This window comes from Podarcis filfolensis (genome assembly GCF_964270895.1).
Source record: "Podarcis filfolensis genome assembly, chromosome: 1".
Classification (NCBI taxonomy): Eukaryota; Metazoa; Chordata; class Lepidosauria; order Squamata; family Lacertidae; genus Podarcis; species Podarcis filfolensis.
The window spans coordinates 66,343,136-66,358,943 of record NC_139604.1 but is presented as its reverse complement, the minus strand read 5'-3'; the positions used below and the strand labels follow the sequence as shown (position 1 = coordinate 66,358,943).

Sequence of the window (15,808 nt, the reverse complement as noted above, 5' to 3'; positions counted from 1 at the left end):
TGATGAGATTCTTGAAGCATCAAGGTGCAAGATTATTTAGTCTATAGCAGCTATAAATAGCTGTGGACTTGTGTGATTCCTACAGAGGAGAGAAGCTGAGCTGAGGGCAGGCAGCTTGTTCGACTGAACTGTGCCTTACTATCTGTGTGGTAGAAAAGTTGTAAATATTCTTCTACCAGCAAGATTGTCGATGCCTGTCAAGTAAACAATGCTTGACTGAACTTTACTACTTCCATGAGTGTTTTACTGACATCGTCTGTGCACAACTTGAACCTTCAACACTTAAGCTGTGTGAGTGTTACTCTGCTAAGCAAGGGAGCTAGCATACATGCAAGGAAGTGTTGCTGGACCACCCTCAAGATTTAAGGTTGAAGATCGTAATATCTTCTTCATACAAAGTTTGCAGGACACAGGAGGCCAAGTGCTCTTGAGGAGCCAGCCACTGGACCACTGCACAACATGTACAGGGCCACCTGAAGATTGAGGGGGCCTGGTGTCCTTAAAACAAATATTGAGGGGGCCAAGGTGCCTTTGACCCCGTAGAGTTGGCATGCCTGGACAACTGTAATCTGCATAGATAGCATGGGCAGACCTGCTGCCTGCTGCCAAGGCCAAAACCACCCCAAGAGTGTCCCACCATTCTAAATGGCATGATGGGACTCCACAACGTCCATCTCCCTTGAAAAAGGAGCATTGGGTGTATGTAACCATATTGGCAACCCCAACCCCTACTGTTAAGTATAAAGCAGATGGCACCCACCGGATCCCCAAGAGCCATTAAAAGGAACAACACCCGTCCATGATAAGGCAATCTAATTAAGGATAGTGTGGAAAAAGGTGCACCAAAGACCAATTGAGGTGGACCCTGAAAATTCATAACCACCCCCCACCCCACCTCCCGGGTGGAAGAGCTGGATGCTGCAAATAGCAAGAGAGATATGTGAGGATGGGGGTATCACTTTTTATAGCGCATACCAACCCCCCATGCTGATTGGCCAAACAGTCCATGTGACTGCCTCCCTCACCATTCCCTTCAGAAACAATCCTATTGAGACTCTCTCCTCATTAAATGTCCGCCCCCGTCAGAGTGGTAAAAATGTCATAGTGGGTTCCTACGGGTATTTCAGTGCATGAGGTGGATTGGCCATCATGCTGCTTATAAATGTATTAAAACTAACACAAATTAAGGTGGAAGATGGCTGGGTCTCCCTGGTGTTGCATTTTGTACTGTGCTCAGTCACTGTGTAAGCATGATTTAAACACAAACACACACAATTTTATTTTATTTTATTTTTAAAAAAAGAGGGAGGGGAGGCATGCAATTAGTGGTCCAGCAGAAAAAAAATCTCTGGCACTCATATCCTTGTTTACAAGAAAGAAGCCCAAGTTTGAAATGTAACTCTGTTGTTTCTCGTTCTGACAGGTAAGAAGCAAAGGAGGTTTAAAAACTTGTTTCAAGCATCTCAAAAGAAATGAAAAGGGTTAAAATAAATCCCAGAAATGTTAGGATGAAAGATTACAGATACCGAACAATAACCATCCACAGTAAACTGTTGATCTGGGTATCTGTATTAGGTGGTGTTTGTAGTCTCTTCATGTAGAGTGATGGAAAACACAGATTAGGGCAGTGAAAGTTGCACAACAATGTAGTCTGATGCTTTGTTTCCACTTTTCAAAGGCTTTTTTTTTTTATTTGATAAGGCCCAGGAAATTGTTAGCGACATGCTGGTGGGAACCTATGGAAAAGAATACGCACTCTATCAATGGCGCAGTTCTTATCCCAAGAGCTGTGTTTGGTGGGTGTGGGAATAGCATGCTTTCAGTGTCTGCTGTTGCAAGGAGATAGCATTGAGAGACCAGGCTGGAGAACAGTACAAATTCAGTCTAGGGAACTAGGGGCTTTATCCAGCTGTAATGTGTGTACAGACAATGTGGCAGTATATTTGGCCGAACAACAAAGAACTGTAAAAGGATTTGATAGAAAGGGATTGGCAGAAATGCTGGATTGGTGTGCAGTATAATAACAACCTTTTTAAGGCATTTAAGTGATATACTTATGACCTAAAAAGAGAGTATTTGAAACTATCCATTATCTTTAATAGGTCTCATTATTTTTCAGTATGTTCATTTGATACAAGATGAGTAGCATTTAATAAAGGCTTTAGCAGGTTCAGTTACTTACATTATAGCTATTGAAAAGTATAATATATATTATGGCAGGAATGGGGCGAAAAAAGGCTTAATAATCAATTAATTTTTATAGGCATGAATTCAATTTGGATTGCTGAGAAGTCAAAGGTGAGCACAAAATTTTTACGGCATATAATGTATCAGATTAGTCCCCACATAAACCTCCATGTCCCTTTCCTATCAAAAATTCAAAAGTGTGCTTTGTGGCCCTGATAAGGGCAGAGTGTTAAAGCTTTCTCATGAAAGCACTGCTGAATCAGGAGTAGATTAGCGATACATGCAGTTGCGCCAAATATCCTGTTCTTTTTTGACACATCTTTTTCTCAGAAAGGGCCGATTGCTGGGTAAACAGCCGAGACTCTCTTCCTAATTGTATGCAAAGGAGGAGTAACTTTGGGCAAGGTAGAACTGTCTCCCTTACCAAACTCTGATTTTCCAACCAATTTGAAGAAGCCTCATACATCCAGTTCCACCCAGTGCAATATTGAATCAGTAAGATTCTTATCCTCTATCCTCATTGTCACAGACAATTAGCCTAATATAGCCTAATATAAAACTTTGGAAAGAAAAGGGACTTGGACTTATGGATAGCTCTGGAATGTTTCAGAGAGGTGGCTTGCCTAGTTACATAAATTTTGGGATATGCAAAGAAAGCTGCATATCAACTTGCATGGTGTTTGGTTTTTTCTTTTTCATTTGTTTGCTATTTATGTTGTTTCTGCATTTTAATAGCGACAACAAAAAGGGCATCCTGTTCTGGAGTGGCTTAAGTGAAGCACATTTCCCCCACCATTCAGATTCTAGTCCCTCCCTTCTGTACCCTGCCTGGCACCCTCTGAAGCAGGTCACCTCAGGCTCCTACATGGGAGGACAGGACACACAAAAATTGCTAGGTTTAAAATCTCATGATGTAAGTGGTAAGTCCAAGTTCTGCAACAGACCCCATGGTTTTCTTTATCTTAAAAAAAAGATGTGCAGAGAATCTTCATGTTTGGGTGATTCTTTGACCTCCAAGTACATATTTAGCTTGGGCAGACATGCTCATTTTCTTGCATGAGTTCTTTAGCGACTATTTGCCAAGATGGCAAATACACAAAAGAGGATCTGTGATAACTTGGGAAAGTGTGCCTATAGCAGAGGCTGATGTCACGCAGGCAGCCCTCTGAACATTGAGGGAACCAGCGCCCTTGGCCTGTACAAAGCTAGTTTTGGTGCTGTTTCTTATTTCAATAATTATTAAGGAAATACACACATATCATTTTCATCCTACCCCTTACTCAAGGCAGTGCACATGTCCCCCTCTGCTCTTGCAGCAGCAGCAACCCTTATGAAGAGATGGGGATTTGCTGAACAGCACCTGCTGAGCTTCATAGCTGAGCAAGAATCTTCCTAATCCAGCTTTCTATATCCACTAGATGAGGGCCACATTGGCTCAAATCCAAACCTCTAAGGGCCATATTGAAAGATCTGGTAATGATTGTTTTTTGTTAACACCCTAAAAAAGGTAAGAAAAAGTGCAATTGCTCTTCAATAGCTGTAAGAGAACAGAATGGAGAGTTATAAAAAGCAAATTAATGCACTCAAGATGTCTTACCTGTAATTATACCACAAAATGAAATCACTGGAATATTGACTGTCCTCATGCTAAGCACCATGTTTAATTACAAAATATCACGTGCAGACACTATTTTCAGCATTTGGAACATATATATGGAGTGCTAAAAATCTCCTGTTCATGGCTGTTTATCTTCAGGCACTGGAGAGTTAAATAAAAAATATTAAAATTGTGCTGAGGAAGAGGGGCGAGTGAGAAGAGGCTTCCTTATAACATATTTTCATTTATTTCAGTGTGTAATCTCCCCCCCCCCTTTTCTTTTTTTAAGTGGATACACTTCAAAGATAATGTGAAATTGGAATTATGAATATCCCTGCTTTGTAGTAAATGCATTGCAAGCTTCTTAAATAATTAAATTATGTGAGTTCTGAAAATGGAGTGTAATTAGTCATTAAGGAGCAAACTCTATTGCTGTGCTGGGCCGCTACTGTGCTCTGTGAAGAATATCTTAGAGCTTGAGAATATTATTACAGGATAGTTTCAAATACCAATGGAGCAAAATCAACTATTGTCTACCTCATGATGAGAAAAACTAAGCTGTGTTTCAACCCAAATATATTAAACAGCAGTTTAATAAATGATTGTACATCACAGCCTTTGATTCTCTTGCTTTTCTCACAAATTGGAAACAAGGCCTGAGCCAGACCAACACTGGGGGCTGTCATGGGCAGTCTCTTAATTTGCAGAAGGCAGCAGTCGCTGAGGACAACAGTAATAGTGAGCAGGTTTCAGTTGGGGTGCGTAAAGAGAGTTCCAGAAGGCGAAAGGGTCACAATAAGGTTCAAAGGCCTGCTTGAAAATTAAATTGCAAGAGGCAGACTCTTCCAGCAGCATTCCTTATGGTTATTTTTTAAATACCTCCCAGGAACCAGAGGTAAAGGCAGTGGCGTAGCATGGGGGACACAAGGGCAGTTGCCCCAGGCGCAAAATTGTTAGAGGACGCAAAATTTCAACACGCAGTGCAGCCTCAATACAACTGTGCACTTCTGTCGCTGGGCTCCATTGAAAACTTCCATGCCAAGCAGGAAATGACCTCTCCAGACAACAGAACAACTCTTCTTTTCCTATTTCTGTGGCTGCAATCTCCTGGGTGCCGTGGACGCTGTTAGGCCATTGAATGAGCATGCGTACTCCATTTCCCTCCCTCCCTCCTTCCTCTGTGCAGCCCTGGGCGCTGGCAACCCACACTACGCCACTGGGTAAAGGTATTCCTCGGTTGGGGGTGGGGGTGTAAAAATCACATGTGTTTTGAAACATTGGGAGAGAAACACCACCCTTTTCCTCTGCTCAGCAATGGAGCCCTGCCTGAAGGGACATTGTAAGAATGGCAAGGGGGAGGTGAATGTGGTTGTTATTTATTTGAGGGAGGGTTTTTTTATTCGCCAGTTGCCATAAGGTTCTGGGGCAGGTTACAACAATTTAATTATATATTTATAAGAACAGGCAAAGTAAGTAAACCTGTCCCACCAAAACAGATTCCACCAAAGGAGTGGGTCCCACGAAACAAAATACCTCAACTGTCAAGAGATAAGTCTCCAGCATACAGCAGAAGGTGCTAGATGCACTGACGGAGGAAGAAGAGTGCGGGGGGAGCATACCGCCCCCGGCAGCGCGATCCCGGTGGGGTGCCATTGCGGTTGCCCCCCGCCCATGCTGGGCGCCACACCATCATGCCCCCATAGATGGAGAACCACGCTCCCGCCTGCTCTCTGCCCCCCTGGTGCTGAAGGGTGAAGCTCCGCCACTGACTAGATGTCCCTCAGAAGGACTTTCGCAATTCATGGACAGCCTCAGATAAACTCCTCTCCAAACGCACTTTCCACACGCACCTGAGGGCGATGACACTTGTAAGAAGGGAGCTCCCTTTGCAGATCTTAACAACCGAGAAGGTCTTTAGTGATGGACATATTTGAGGCTTTCAGATATTTGAGGCTTCAGCCAGGTCTTTCATTTATTAGGGGAAGAAGGAAGTCAAGATGTGCTGGCATAAAAATGTAAAAGAAAATTTAAAAAGTTGGACTTGGCATCAAAACTAAGAAATAGGAGTTTGTATTGACATGCAAGTCCTGGTCCAAAGTGCCAAGCGCTCAGCAACACATACACAGAGCTACTGTGGACAAAAACCAGTAAGATTTATAGGCACTGGCATGTGGCTATAAAATGGCATGTTAAATAATGAAAGGCATAGAGAGAGTCAGTCTAGCATTCTTGTTTTCCCTTTTGTTTTACTACTTAAGTACCAGAGAGCTGACCAATGGAATAGTCAAGTAACAAATAAAACATAATAGGAAAAGTAATTTTACACTGTGCATAATTATCAATTTGGAGTCCGGAATGGGAAGGGGCCACCATGGCTGGATTATTTGTCTCTATGGGACTTTATATGGACTTATCATTGAAACAATAACCACAACTGCATAAATAATAAAAGGATGTGCCACATGCTACGGGGAATGCGACCTAATTGTTAAAAAGCTGCCTTGCAAAATCGAATGCTTAAAAGCTTTCCTTTGCAAACACTGTTCCTGCTTCCTGTGGGTTGCTCTTGTGCCTCAGTTTGACCTTCTGCCAAATGGGGACAGGAACATTTGTTGTACAACAAAAGTATGAGCCACAGTTTAACTATGGATACGAACAAAATGCTGGTCGTGGGCCCTGTACGGAACATGTCAGCAGCAAAGGGCAAATACACTGGTGGTGCTGGCCTTACGCCAATTTGAGGAAATGCATGGTGTTCATTACCAAATCCTTCTTTAGGTTCCTCCAAGTTAAGTGAATGTGCATGGGAGTCAGCAGGGACAAGAACACTCACTCTGCCCACTGGTTCTGCTCCCTGCACCCCCCCCCCAAGTTCCTGAATCTCCATACCCTTTAGAACTCTGATTTTCCAGAGGGAGACTCCATGAGTAGAGAAGACTCCCCATTTTGAGAAAAAGGACCACTCCCACCCCTTTAAAGATCAGGCTAAGCTTATAAATGGCAACTGCATGGCTCCAGGCATTGAAACACTACCTCAGACTTTGTATCACGAAGAGCTTGACTTGAAAGGTAATATTTGGAAATGTTCTTGAGTCAATTTCTCCTGAAGGACTGATTCGTGAATTGAATTAGAGGAAGATTTGCTGTGGCTTTTCTCCTTTTGCTGCATTACTTTAAAGAATACGCAAAACATTCATATGGGTGACGCTTAAAAGTTGCTCTGAGCACAATAAATATGTTTAACTAATTAGTGTTTGCAAAGTTCTTCTGGTTATTTGATAAGAGGCACTATAGATGTGCAAAAGCACAATTACTCAATCATTTATTAATGATTGCTCGCAATATAAAAAACACAACTTAAGTACTATTTCAAAAAAAAAGGAAAAATTCAGCTTTCTGATATTTGCAAGCACATTGTAAGAAGACCTTTTTGTTGTTTAAATTTATATTAGAACTGGTAGCAAAAACACATATGGTTACTTCTACTGTTGAAGAGATGCTGCGTGTTGATCATCCTTTAGTGCATTTTGAATGATAGTTGGTCTATGGGGACCAGTGAAGACCTCCAATTAATTATTACTGGAGAACATGAAATCATAAACAAAATTCCTTGTAATAAATTTTTAAAATGAGATTGCATGTTTTATTTACAGTACTGGTCCATTTTGGGCTTTAAATCTATGAACAAAAACAAACATGTTTCTTATCAAACTGAAATAAAAAATATATCAATAGTATTTCTTTCCTATCAAAGTAGGACACACAATATGTGGAATGGACTTCTGGTGTGGGGGAGGAGGAAGGAAGGCATCGCTGAACAGGAAGAATAGAATTACTGTATTCCAATTTGTTGAAAGGGAGGACGGAGAAGGAGGAAGAAGAAAAAGAGAACAATAGCACAAAATGGGGTCCTGCAGTGCTCTCTATCTGGCCCCCAGGACTCTCCCTAGGTCACACTCTCTTCTCCATTCCACACTGGCCCTGCTTCTAACCACCTCAAGTTATTTTGCCTTGCTGGAATGATAGATATGAAGTATGATAGTGCTTCTTGATTAACTGGCTGGGGGTGAGGCGGGTACAGCATTTCCCAACTTTTGCCTACTGCACAAAGTTAAGTCTCACACCCAGTGCCGGATTTACGTATAAGCTAAACAAGCTATAGCTTAGGGCCCCACTCTCTTGGGGGTCCCAAAAAAATTTAAAGGAAAAGAAACTGGATACATTTCCAAAATATAAGATAAAAAAACAATTAACATAAAACCTACATACAGTTAGAGCTTAATAATTATTTCACTATTAATATACTTCTTCTTCATTGTATTTAACTATTAATAAACTTCTTCTTAATTGTATTTCAGTTCAACAATTACTTTGATAAAATACATATTTTGTTATGTGCAAATGGCTTTAGATACCTATTAGGTCCATAAATTACCATATAGCATATATTCAACACAAAAAACAGCGACAATTTGTTGTTGACAAAGGACAGCTGGACATATAAAGGGCCCCATTACCTTCAGTAGCTTAGGGCCTCATCACACCTAAATCTGGCCCTGCTCACACCTGCTACCCTGCCCAATTTTGACTCTGCCCCCAACTGCCATGGGCATGAGGCCTCTGAGGGATTGAACTCCCTCCATTTAGAAAGGAGGGAGAAAAAGGGAGCGTTCGTGCTGGAGCTATGCTTTCTGCTCTTAACCTCTCTGCCTGGCTGGTTTTTAAGTGGGTTGGCCAATGCCAACAGCTACCATATTGTGAACAAGTGCCTGGGAAATAAGAATTGTTTACATCTGTAGGGAAAAGAGGCAGCCCTGTGACCATGCTTATGGTACATGGAGATATAGCTCTGCAGATAAGACACGCCATGTAAGGAGAAAGAGTAGTCTTGCCATCTCTCTCCACCCACTGTTGTCCCCCCATACAAAGTAACTATGGTAACCTTGCCAGCTTTCCCTTAGGCCTCTTCATGCTGTTACTGAATACTAGTTCATGGTCTGGTGTGTATTATGGAGGCATGGGTGGGTGATATGGAAGGAGCACCAGCTCAAGGCCTGTCTCCATGCTTCCTGGCTAGCAGACTACCAGTTTTGAGTTATTGTGCCTGGTCAAATGGAACAGATCAGTGGTCTCCTAAAACATAGTTATCCCTTCACATATTATGGTTTTCCTGCATGGAGTTAATGTTCACATAGAGAAGAAAAGCCGCAAACTTTTACTTGAGAAGGCCAGCACAAGTCTTGATTTTACTCTGGGAAGGTGAGTTGAGAAGCATACATGTGCAAGTGTTTTTCATCCTATGGGGGAGATTATCTCTCATTTGGAAAACCATGTGAATGCCATATGTGATTTGGCTTTTACTGCCTACATTAAATAGAACTTTCTCCTCATTCTTATTCCATTGAGTTGGCATCTCAACAAAATAATGCCTTCTTTACAAAGGTGCATGGCACACTGACAGTGCATCAAAGCTACTTTGGTATGAATCAAACCAGAGGTGGGAGTACTGTGATTGGCTAGTCGCTTTATCAAAGGCATCCATCAATACCCTTGGGCATTTCTCCGGATCAAAGGGCCTTGTGTTCATAAATTTGGTTTACTGGCAGTTCCTCTGTTCAGATTATGAATTGTCACTCTTGCTGCTACTGCTTCAGGTCAAAGATGACACAGAATCATAATAGTCAAAAGTTTTTGTGATAGTAACATCAGAAGGAGATCGCTGAAGTTTCAAACAATGTCCCTCAAATCCCCCAGAGCAAAACATGAAAATGTGATTTAGGAATACCCCAGGCAAATTCACAAGTTGAAGGGGAAGCAGCTCTCACTATTGGCTTGAAAGTTACAGTATTCCCCCCTAACATTATTACTTTGTTCTGACAGAATTATTCACTCTCAGGTGTTGTTGTGGGTTTTTTTTTATTCCATTTGTAATGCCCTCTGATAGCTATCAAAAAGGAGACAAACTCAGGAACTCTTCACAGTTTGGTCTAGGCATTAACACCTGAGCAAGATTTCTCACTGGGTTAATTTATGTGTCATCTCCTTTTACATATATGTGTGTTGTTGTTGTTTTTTAGAAACAAATAAAAAGAAGTCAATCTAATACCTTTCACGGAATTACAGGTCTTCATGTGTAAAATGGGAGTGATATTGATTAAAACAGGAGAAATATTGATCTTTCTTTGTAGCTATTGTTTGGGATACTAAAGCCAAGACTGAAAATAGGGCAAGTTAACGTTAGAAATGAGTCTGTAGTTAGTTTTTCACTCCTGGTATAATAGGGTGAAATGCATGCAGATTGAGTAAGGCTGGGGACACTCTAAATCTTCAAAGCACATTGGAAGCAAACTACAGTGCCCAGAATTCTTTGAAGGTGTATGTGCTTCAAATGTTCTTTATGTGCGCACAGTCCCTGAGTAAAATCAAAGTAAATAAACTCTGGCAGTTTTGTGGGAGATACTGACAATTTGGGGATACTGAAGTTGATGGGAATACTGTGCCTGTGATGCTTCTTTTTTCCTTATTCATGTCCCCTACCCTTTAGAAAGTGTGTTCCATACCTGGTGCACTAAAATAAAGTAAAATTTGAGTAGTCAAGCCCTGAGATGTCACCTTTAGACAGAATTTATTTGAGATGTTAACAACATGGTTACAATATCATAATCTGTATGAAGTATTTGAAAAGGCTATGAAGCAGGAGTTTGGGGAGCAAACATCACAACTAGAAAGAGACCTGTTAAACTGTAATGTTAAAGTAATATCTAAATTGTATATGTTATTGGAATGGGAGACAAAGGACAAACAAGTGAAATCTTCAGTGATACACCGGGCAATAGATATTAGTGATAATATAGAAATGGATGCATGGGAACATTTATGAAATGTGGATATAAAATTCACAGCATGTAATACTTTAAGAGAAAACTATATGAAAATGTTATATAGATGATACCTGTCAGGGAACTGCCATCAGCTCAGAGGCAGGAGGTGGAAGAGCAGTTGGGTTACAGGGAGCCTCGAAAGATCATGAGAAGCAGCACTTCCTCCGCGGAAAAGGAAAGCCACGCCTCCAGTGGGGAAGGGCTGCAGGGTTCGGAGTATGCAAGGGAGAGACACAGCACCCAGCATGAACAAAGCGGGGGGTGGAAGCAGGTCCCCCTCTGCCCACGCCTTCTTTGTGCAGTCGGTTTATGTGCAGAGAAGGGAGGCGTAGGGTGGGGGTCAAAAGACTACTCTGCTGGGGAAAGTTTAAGGACCGCCCACTCCCAGATTCTGCTAGCGAGTGAGCAGACATGGAATTGAGTTGATCTGCATTGTGAACGTTTTGGAAAGATAATAAAGCCTTGAAAAGACCAACGGGGAGTCTTGCCTGTTTGCTCTCGAGCAACCACACCGGCACACATAACAGTACCTAACACCTAGTAGATTGGCAAAAATGTATAAATCCAAATTGAATATGTGCTGGAAATATAAAGGGAAAGAAGGTACCTTTTTCATATGTGGTAGTCTTGTAATAAGGTTAAATCTTACTGGGAAATGATACATAAGGAACTGAAAAAGGTGTTTAAGATAACATTTATTTAAAAACCAGAAGCTTTTCTTTGGGGAATTATGGGATCAGAACTACCTAAACAGTATAGAAATTTATTTATGTATGCAAGCACAGCTGCAAGAATGTTATTTGCCAGGAAAATGGAAGGGATAATAGATCCTAACGAGAGAAGAATGGATACAAAAGTTAATGGACTACACAGAAATGGCAATACTTACTGGGAGAATAAGAAATCAAGATAACATTTTTTTAAAAGAAAGGAGTGGAAATGGTTTATTGGGTATTTACAAACAAACTGCAAACAGATTAAAACATTGACAGGATTAATGTAAAAATCTGCAGTTTCAAAATATATATGGGATATATACAGGAATTAATATATAAAATAATATGTTGAGATAATTTGGAGTATACAGGAAGATGAAGAGAAATGTAAAGAACCACAGAAAGAGGGGGGAGGGAGTCGGAGTTTGAAATGTTAAAATTATGATTGAATAATTTTTGTTTATATATATATGAAAGTTAATTATTAATAAAAAATAAAAAAGAAATGAAGAAGCAGTGGCAATACCAGTGGGAGGGCGGGCATAGAAGGGGCAAAGTATATTTCTGGGTGAGCAAGTTGTTCCCCACATATTAAGATCTCTGAAGCAAAATAACGATATTTCTTAATGGCAGAGTCCAGCAATGAGGGCAAAGCTTTTTGTTTAGGAGAAGCCTAAGAGTATGGGCGCTTCTGAGGGGGAAAGGGAGGCATGGAATACCCATGGTGGTCCTGAGGATGTTATGGAGGTGTGACAGGATTCACATATTGTAATTAGTTTGGAGAACAAGAAAACACTTTTCAGTTGTGGCATCACAGGTATGGAATATTGTTCCCATGAGAGCCATCTGGCACCAAAACCAGTGCCAGGTTAAAACTTTATTCACATGCATTTTGATGTTTTTGATGTTTTCATTCCTTAGGAATTTTTTATTGATCTGTTTGTTGTGTTGATTTTGAGAATTTTTATGGGGCTGGGTGGTTTTAATATTGTACGGATAAACTGCTGTTTTATTGTTTTTAAAAAGTTGTATATTTTGTATGTTTCTGTAAGTCACCTCGAATCTTTGTGAGAAGGTTGACTAAACAATTTAATGAAATAATCATAATATATTTTCTAATGTCTTTATTTTTTAAGGAAATGTTTCATTTCTTGAAATATATTTGCCAAAATATTACTTTCCTGAGCCCATTTCCAAACTGAGATGGCATGAATTGTCCCATGTCTAATGAAAGAGAGCAAGCAACCAGAGGAAGAAGATACTACTAATATGATATTGATATAGATATATTAGCTAGATAATATATAAAATCAGATATATTTTTCTTTAGCAGGGTAGACTTTAGAAGAGCAAATGCTGACTTTAAAATAAAAAAGGCCACCTTTACAAAGTAATATTGTGAAGAATAGAAATCATAAACTGGCTTTTAAAATACCCATTTGTGGCATGCCGTTGTAAGGAAAGCAAACAAATAAAGAATTCTTGAAGAGATCTGCCGTTGGTGTTTGAAGGTCTGTGGCAGCATCTGAAAGACAAAAAGGGAAATAATTGATTAGTGGGTTTTGTTTGATCTGTTCAGGGATCAAAGGGACAAATACTGTCTGCAAGGATGAAAGAAAGGGAAACTGCTCCCTGTACTGATTCAGTTATCTGCTTAATCATACACTCTTTATTGTGCATTAGAGAGTTGCTGCTACCTGACCCTGCCTCAAACTTTGAAGCAACAAATGCAGGGCCTAAGCACTTCCTGCTGTTGCTCAATAATCTCACATGAATTGGCCGTTGAGGAGTATTGTTGTTATGCAGATCTATAAGACTGAGATGCTTATTTTCCAGAACATGGAATTTCATTGTTAGCCTATTACGTAGCTGGGAGTAATAGGTTCTCAGCTCGTGAATGAGGGCTGCTTTGCCCTCACCTTCCCAATCCCAGGCGCCGAGAGTTATTTGGAGACCCCTCACGGAGCTTACAGTTCCCAGCACCCTTAACAAACTACAGTTCTCAATATGCTTCAGGGGAAGCCATGACTGTTAAAGTGGTACAAGCGTATGGTGTGTTTTTGATCTAGATCTAAAAGGCTTGAGTTATAGAAGTGCTGATTTTGGGTGAACATAAGCAGAAATGTCTTAATGGTAAGAGTAGCTTGGCAATGGAACTAATTACATAGAGAGTGGGTCCCCCCCTCCCTCATTGGAGTTCTTCTATTATCTGCAAAAAGGAAACATGCACATTGGATCTGGTAGCATTATTGGTCATATTATTTCAGCTCTGCTTCAGAATCATATGCCTCATATGCTTTGCCATCCCTTCTACTACATCGCTCCTTTGCATTCCATTCTTCTTTCCCAGAGTCTGGACAGTTTCGTTTTTTCTGACATAATGAAGGGAAAGCACTGTTAAGAATTAAATTGGCCAGGCTCATGACAGGCTCATGACAAAGCATCCAGTGGGTTTGTCTTTCTCTGTCTGTTTATAATCATGCATGCCTCCTCTTGCACTTATAGTTGCAGAGTCAAGGGTTGTGAGACTTAAGGAAACAATACTAACTAAGTTATGAGAGTATTGGCTGGTGACAAGAAGGTCACATGGGACCCTGTGAGGCTGGATCCACAGGATGTCACAGTCTCAGGCTGCCAAGAGTGGCTAGGGTTAGAAGTCAACCCTGCTTAATTGAGCTCTCACCAGCCTTCTCTACAACATAGAAGTGAAACCCAGACGCTCTTCTTTGCCCGCAGATGGCAGAGAAAAGGCTGAGAGACACATGAGCACTACTAATAACCTTAAGCATCAAGTGGCCTGTTTTTGTTATTTGTTTGCTGCTCTCTAGAAATCAGTTGTAAATGCATTTTCCTAAATGTCTTTATTTATAATAGCCTGGATTGAATCCAAGGATGATCTTCTACATGCCATCAGTTCAAAGAACGACTGTTTTCTGCCATACACTACTACAGTGTGGAATGAGAAAAAATGAGACCAGCCCTTCAATCCTGTGGTCCCTAGGAGGGCATCCCAGGGGGCAAAGGATGTTTCAGATCTCCCCCTCCAAGGGTGGTTTGACCTCAGAGATCTGATTCACAAGGCCTTTCCGCACAGCTGAAGAAACCTCTGCAGTCCTTGCCTTAGTGACATCAGAACATCAGCATCATTGGAAGTTGAAAGAGGTGTGTGCTGGTGTTAGGCTTAATTTTGTGTCAACATGCTTCAACAATAAGCTAAATTAGCAACAAGCTTATGTAGGCTTAGAAAATCATATATAATGATCATAGGGACTTCTCTGGTACTATTTTAAGTATTAAACCTCGGTACAGTGGTACCTCAGGTTACAAATGCTTCGGGTTACAAACGCTTCAGGTTACAGACTCCACTAACCCAGAAATAGTACCTCAGATTAAGAACTTTGCTTCAGGGTGAGAACAGAAATCGCACGGCGGCAGCGTGGCAGCAGAGGGAGGCCCCATTAGCTAAAGTGGTACGTCAGGTTAAGAACAGTTTCAGGTTAAGAGCAGACCTCCGGAATGAATTAAGTTCTTAACCACAGGTACCACTGTATTATATACTCTGGTTCAGGATGCGCGCCATTAAGTATGAGGCTTTTAGAAGTATTTTAAATGTAACTGCCCGGCTGCTGGAACAGAAAAAGGGTATAGTAGCACAGGTACAAAAAGTGAGAGTCTGGTTGAGAGGGAGTCCTACCACTGAGAGTGTATCTGTGACGTGACAAGATCGACTGGGAGAATCCAAAGAATCCATAGCATTCCCAGGCCTCCAACCTAGTGAGACAACTATAGTAACCCTGGAGGCTGTGACGCATCTTGGGGTCTCAGATTTCAGTGCACCCTGTATGATGCCATACCCACCCACCTCTACAGTTGCCATACATCCGGAATTTCCCGAATATGGCTGACAATCGGCCATCAGAAGCAGTGTCTGGGCAGAAATCGCTGAAATGTCTTGGAAAATCCAGATGTATGGCAAAAAAAAAAAAAAAGCTCAGCAACTTTGGCTGAAAAAAGCAAAAAGCTCAGCAACTTTTCTGTCCGGATTCTCACTTTTTGAAATGTGGCAACCCTATATTACCTTCCATTTTACATCCTAGTTGTGGTTCCCCCACAACACCCCCAAGGCTCCATGCCCAGTGCGACTGAACTGATCACGCGCCCCTAAATCCACCTCTGCTAGAAGTGGCATACAGAATTTCTGCCACATCATTCTCATGGATGGATGTGGTTGAATGAAATGTCCTTGGATGGACTGGGGCAGGAAAAGATGAAGGAGCAAAGGAATGCTGCTTTGTTCTCTTTTCTGCCCCGCCAGCATGAGCCCGACAGAACACAAGGTACTTATGAGGTGATCTGCCTTCTTTAAAAGATGTTTTACAAGAACTCTGGCATTGTATAGAAAAAAGATGGCTGTCCCCACTGTTAAA

At 41.2% G+C, this 15,808-nt stretch overlaps 1 long non-coding RNA gene across 1 annotated transcript in view; it reads right to left on the bottom strand.

The window, feature by feature from the left end:
- Nucleotides 1-12,467: 12,467 nt before the first annotated feature.
- The window catches only part of LOC310751296, a 70,813-nt gene continuing 67,472 nt past the window's right edge, over nucleotides 12,468-15,808 (bottom strand). The window contains exon 3 of the long non-coding RNA XR_014542449.1: nucleotides 12,468-12,906. This is a non-coding gene — a long non-coding RNA (uncharacterized lncRNA). The remainder of the gene's footprint in view (nucleotides 12,907-15,808) is intronic.